This window comes from Erigeron canadensis, chromosome 2, assembly GCF_010389155.1.
Source record: "Erigeron canadensis isolate Cc75 chromosome 2, C_canadensis_v1, whole genome shotgun sequence".
Lineage (NCBI taxonomy): Eukaryota > Viridiplantae > Streptophyta > Magnoliopsida > Asterales > Asteraceae > Erigeron > Erigeron canadensis.
The window spans coordinates 43,131,935-43,139,192 of NC_057762.1; positions in this window are offsets into that span (position 1 = coordinate 43,131,935).

Here is a 7,258-nt window from a genome sequence, read left to right on the forward strand (position 1 = left end):
TATGAGTTTTCCATGTAACTTTTACGGTGACATTTGTCTCAAAATGAACATTTTTTTTTTGAACGGCTGTCCCAATATGAACATAGGGACAATTGGAATGAATTGAACGGCTCGGCCGTCGAAGAAATAGGGTTTCTTTATGTAATTATTACTATCATGAATTTATTGGAAAAGTGTGATGAATGTTAACAATAATTGAATGTCAAACAAAAAATGAAAAAGAAAAGATTAGTCAGCTCAACAATAGAAAAGATAAGAGGGAAAAAAAAGTAAATAGTTTATTACTCCCGTCAATAAAGAAACAATTTTCAGAAAGAAGCTCGCCTATAATGTATGAGAATAATTATTGTTATTCTATTCATACTTTTACATTATACGAATGCATGAAATGAAACCAAAAACTTTAAAGAAAAACTCATATTAATCCACCCCATAGTGTTTATGTGTTATTATGTGCGGGACATATGTAATGTAGATGCATAGTATATGTCATGCAACCATCATGATATGTTAAATGCAATGTTTTTGAATTGGATGGTTAGTTCATTCAGACTCTTTCATATTACCGGTTCAGTGATGGCGGTTTAAGATGAGAGCAAGCCGAACCAAACTGTATCTAGGGGGCACATGGTCAATTTCATTTGTTTTTGTTTTTCCTTTGGTTTCTACACAACTTTATATTATGTGAAAGTGTTAAAATTTTTGTATAACATTGAATGCATTTATTTTTTCAATATTGTTTAGCTTATGAATTATTATACTATAATAATTTGGTTATAACTGAATAGTTGATATTAATTAGAATATAATATTATTGAGTTTATGTTGTGTTCAGATAAAAAATTTTTGGCACTATTATGCTAAATGCATGAAGGGAAATTATATATCATCTTAAAAATTAGTCTAATAATCTTTTTAAAATTTTTATAATATAACAAATTAATGTAATTAATTCATATTCTCTCTCATAATTTTTTTATTTTTAAAAAAGAAATAAAGAAATATATCATTTTCCATGTGGGTTTTGATTCGTTGTATAACCTCGGTTCATCTAGTTCGACTGGTTAACTATTGAATGGTCATCTGGTCTACTTTCAAGTTATTGGTTAAATGACATACTTGCCACTTTGTAGGGTGCTAAAGATTTCGTAGATGTGACATCTACTTGTACTAGATCATTCATTTTATCAAACCAGTATGATTGATCACTTTAGTGCATCACCATATTTCTGCAACTATACCAAACACCGCTATGACCATAGGCTTCGAGTACTACTTTCTTTCGTTTTCTTTATAAGCATCAATGTGTCTGAAGTTGAATTAAACATGTAAGTTCGAGCGTTACTTAGTCGTTGTAAAAAAGGTTTTTTTTATTGTGGCATTCTTGGCTAATTAAGCCTGATTATATATGATGTAATATATGTTGTAATTATACGACGTCTTGCCAAAAGTGTATATAAATATATAGATTCAGTTTTATACTAATTTTGTTGTTACTATTTAAGGAATAACTCTTTAAGATAGAATTATATAAGCAGCAAGGGTGTAGTCGGCAAAAACATCGACAAATTGTTTTGGCAAGTTTTTGCGATTTAGCAACACTATAGCACATGCATTGACAAGTTTTGTCAAATCAATCAGCAAGTTTGATCGGCTAGTTTTGGCCAATTGTGGCAAACATTGGCAAGAGTAAAGATTCTTTTTTGTTTGTTTGTTTTTACTTGCTTTGTCTTTTTTTTTAACAAGTTTTGGCAAGAAATGACATTACACCACATACTTTAAAAAACATTTGGCAAGAATTTGCTACATTTTGGTAAATCTGTGGCGCTCCCATATTGGTTAAAAACTTGCCAAAGTATTGGCACTACACCCAAGGGTGTAGTCGAATTGTTTTATCGGCAAAAACCATCGGCAAACATCGGCTCATCGGCTATATAGCACATGTATCGGCTAGTTTTGGCAAGTTTAATTGGCTAGTTTTGGCTATATATATCGGGATGTTTTGGCCAATCATTGTGAACGTTGGTAGCGTGTACTTGTGACCGTTTTTTTGGGTTCTTGTGTCAATCTTCTTTGACTCGCCGGAAACCTAAATTTTTTTTTTTTTTTTGGGGGGGGGGTTTTCGATTTTGAGGCTAGATCTATGTTTTTCTTGGCTTCTATTGCCGGAATACATGCCGATAAAACTTGTTGATGCTCCTAACGTTATATATCACCTTTTCCAGTGAGATCTGAAACTCCTTTTTGGGGTTTCTGGTCGTTGCTGGCCATAAACATTCACTTTTTACGGCCAAAACTTTTTTTGGCTTGTGCAAGGGTGTAGTTGGCTATGTGACTACTTGTTGGTTCGGTTTTTCGACGATCCTTTTTTGGGGTTTCAGGTTTAATCGATATGGTTCTTGTTGCTTTTGTTGGTTTGGTTTTCCGGCGAGCCTTTTCTTGGGTTTCCGGTGAACTGCTGGTGCTGCTGCATGTTGCATCGGTTTTCCAGCGAGCCCTTTTTTTGGGTTTTCCGATGAGACTACTGTTGTTGCTGTTGTTGCTATGGCGGCTGTGGTTTTCCGACGAGCCCTTTCTTGGGTTTATGGTTAACTGTCGCTGCTACTGCTGGTTCTGCTACTTACGGCGGTTTGTTTTCCGGCGAACTCTTTATTGGGTTTCCAGTTATACTGCTGTTGCTTATACGTATATTTATGTATATTTTTTTTTACATTGTCATTAATTGCTTGTTTGTGATTAGCTTGGTATTGTTGCCGGATTTTTCCTTGGTAGCGTTGCCGGATTTTGTTCCATTAAAGAAAAAGGTAGCCGGAAAAAGTAGTTTTTAGCCGGTTAAATGGGCAATGATGATACAAATGTTCGTAAAAATGGGACTCGGATGATCCGAGACGTATCTTGGCGGGGCAGTGGTGGAGCAAGGAATTCTAGTCTGGGGTCGCCGAATAGTTTTCATAATAATAACAAGCGTAAAAGTTGTACTATAAAATTAATTTATACCTGTCTGGGTTGCCAATTACCTTTAAATTAAATAAATACATAAAAATACTAAAAATATAGAGTTTTATATATATTGGAGGGTTGCCATGGCAACCCGTGGTCATCACATAGCTCCGCCACTGAGGCGGGGTAAACCTTCGGGTTAGTAGCCATGGAGTCTCCGACTTCCGAAATTCTCGACCCCCAAATTCTGAGCCCAAGTTTTTTTTAATACAAAAAATAGTCACTTTTTTTATATTTCCGGCAAGTTTGATTTATATTCCGGTTACCTTTGCTATGTTATCAAATTGACAAGTTTTGGCTATTTTTGTTTGCTATATCACTAGTTCTGGCTAGTTTTTTACAATGTCACGTGTCGATTTGTCATTGGCCGAAACTTTCCAAAACTTGTCGATTTACCAAATTTTTTTTTTTTTTACACTAGCCCCTAATATTTGCTTGCACATTACATTAAAGGAAGATATCGAAAATCTCAACTACCATGCTCCAACTTTAATTTACTTAAAAGTATGGCCTTTTTTTTCATGAATTTTAGTGCACCATCCATGAGACAAATACTTGTCACCAACTTAATTTTTCGGGTCTCTCTCAACCATCAGTTATAATTGACGTAACGAATTCCTTCATCTTTGATATATATTTCGGAAAACAATTGCACGTATAAAAAGTAAATGTAAATGTGCAGTTGTCATGTACTTAAACTTATGTAGTATAAAATCTCTCATATACTAATACTACTCGTAATATTTTAATATAAATATTGTATAATGAATAAATCCTCATGTTTTTTATGAATTAATTAAAATATTAATATGTAAGAGGTTACATATGTAAACTTAGGTGTTTGACTGCTTTATATTTTCAATACTCTATATATTTGGGGTTAGAACCCCTAACGTTTAAGTATTTCAATCCATAAAAAGTATGAGACACAATTATTTATTCATTATAAGGTAAATATTAAAAAATTAGTTTCATTATAAAGTAAATATTAAAAAATTAGTATGTGAGAGGTAATATATAACTAAGGTTACATAGATTACAATCACATATCTACTTTAGTGTGATATTACCCCATATTCACTTTGTGGTGGATGCAAGAAATGCCACTTTAATCAAGAGAAGTTATGTCCTACATAATGGGGGCCAAGTGACTATATAATTTGATCCTAGTTATGAGACAATTAAAGTGGCACACAAGATGTCCACAATTTTTAAATTTCTTTTCAAACTATTAGCACTTAGTTAAGGTTAAGGATACTTAAAATATGTCTTAAAAATATTACAAAGCAAAAGGGTCTGTAACAAGATCATAAGTGTGTTTTGGATTCATTGTTTCGCGGAATTAGTGAATTTATTAATGAAATGGGATTCATGGTGAAAGCTGTGAGATGGATCTTGGAGTGCATATTATTTGCCAATATATATTTGAAAAGTGAAAAGTGAAAAAGAGAAAGACAAAGCCGTCTTTCCAACTGGATTACTGCCTTTCTAAAAAAAAAAAAAAACTGGATTACTGAAATTACCATTGAGAAAAAGTCACTTTTAAATTTAAATACTACGAGTAACAAAATAATGAAGGAAAAAAAGAGGACCTTTTTAAAATTAATAGAAGCGGACAAGACTTTTTGATGATTGGGTATGCATACGGTTTCAGATTAGACTTTTCCTTAAAAGCACTTCTCCATCAATTCCATTTCATTTAACTATTCAAAGCTCAAATTGTATATACGCTACCTATTCTATTTGTCTAGTTTTATTTTTATATCTCTATGAATGTATATTTACAAGGAAAATGATTAATCAACCTAACCAAAACAACCTAATAATATGATGAAGACACTTGGCATAATCAATAGAAAAAATTGAGAATGATAATGAGTAGATTACACATGTTATGTGATAAAAACTTTATGTTGATTATTAGGTTGATCTTTAGGTTGATATATCATTACTTCACAGGGTTTAGTAGTCGAAACTTGTGATAATTTGAAGGTTGGATGTGAGTATCGAAATGAGTAGACCCTAAAATAATATAAAAAACTAATGGTTCAATTAAACTCGATATGATAGTTGTCGAATGTTATTGTATAAGTCTAACTTAAATTTTAACAATTTAACTCAAATCTAAAACTTTTATTTTACTGTTTATAACTAAGAAAATACAAAACTTAAAATACACCATATATAAGAGTCTTTCACCTTAAACAATCTTCTTTGTACGTAATTATTAAGGTAAAATCATACCTGCAAATCAGCACGCATAAAAGTCACAAAACATGCTTGAAACTCTCAGTTCCAAGATTTGTAAATAAGATTTATAGGATCGTTTAGATAATATATAATGTATATAATAACACTAGTAACCACTTGGTTTTAGGTATTGGCCACCTGGGGCCCTCTTTGGGGGTTTTAGGCTTTTAGCTATGGGAGACGATGTTGACTTGGAGACCAGAGATCGAATCTCAATACACAATTCCCCATGATTTCGGACATTTACCATTTCAGACGCGTGTGGACCGTGTTATCGCACCCTTGGTCTCCAAGGGTGCCTTCGGGTTCCAACCGCTAGCATATTGTCTGCTTGGATATCACTGATAGGGTTTGAACTACTAACCAACTAACACTTCGTTAAGAAAATAAAAAAATATATATAATAACACTAGTAGCAAAATGATTGTTTATACAAGCTATAAAGAATAAAATTTAAAAAAATACGTTACCAGCTCATACACTATATCTTCTTTCTATCAAATTTTATTACTAATAACTACTTTTAGCAAAGTAGACTTTTGTTGCTCTCGAGTGTTTCTCTCGCATGCATCTACATGTTCTTCTTTTTATTATAGTTCAACTTTCCTTGCTTTAATTTTCAGAATATATATGTTTATGTAACATCCGTTAGTTTAATTAAGCTATATAGCTTACTAAAAAAACTGACAATTGTTTAAGACTGACAATTGTAAGTAGTGCATTTTCGATTTTTACTATATATATCTTTTATTATACAAAAACACAGGAACTCTAATAACTTATTGACCAATCACAACTCTCGATTTCTTAATGTTGACTTTTGTTTTCAATTTTGATTTTAGTTTACACTTATTTGTTTTCCATCACAAATTTACACTTTTTACCTACTAATTTTAATATAATAAATAAATAATAATAGTTAATATATATCCAATTAAATAATAACTAATATATATCCAATAATATGTTCTATTATATATATATATATATAATTAATTATAAATAAATTAAATTTAATGTAAATATATTAAGATTTTAATAGTAATTGTACTATTTAATTTAATTTTAGTATATACTAAAAGACAGTTGAACTAATGATTTATTAACCAATCATATCGTTCGATTTTATCAAATTGATTTTCGCTGATGTCATTATTTAGTTTTTTACATAATTTTATTTAATTAATAAAAAACAAATAATTAAAATAATTATTTTTACAATGTTATTAAAATTGGTTTCCATCTACAAAATCCGGTTTTCACACACGAACAATTGTACATTGCAATATCTCGAGTTAAGTCGAGAAATGGCTTTAAGGTGTTAATATTTGACACCTTAAACAAATTTCGTCTATAAAGAAGTCTTTCAAATGATGAAGGAGGGTATATGTTTCCAATGTTTTTTTATTACATTAGTTTCTTTTTATTAGCTTAACGTTTTTGACATTTAAATTGAAAACTTATTATCTATTTATATCTTCGACTATAAGCTTTTATGAGTTACATGTATTAATATCTAATATTAATAATGTCGTAAGTCTCGTGTCCAGTGCTGGACACGTGTTTAAAATCTAGTATACAAAACTAAAAAAGTACTTGCATAACTTTGTTACAATTATAACGTGTCCAAATGTTCCACCAAGTGACAATGATAGCAGTATCAAGTAATCTGCGTTTTTGGTGAGATATCTTTAAAGAATCGATGTGTTGTAGTAGAAGCAACGGATCCAGTGTAGTTGGTAGATCACGTCTCCAACTCCATACACAATGAGCACCATCCCATCTTTCTGAAACCAAACTGTCTTTTTGTTGATCAAGAGCGAAGAGGCGAGGAAATAATTAGTCGCTTAGGGGAATATTGTCTAACCAAGTGTCATGCCAAAAGAAAGTATCACAGGCATTCCCTACTTTTTTTTGGATTGCGTTCGAAGGAACAATGTTATCTTCAAACATTTTCTTCGTAATAATTTTATATGATAAGGTAAAGCTAGTTTATATGACTAGCACG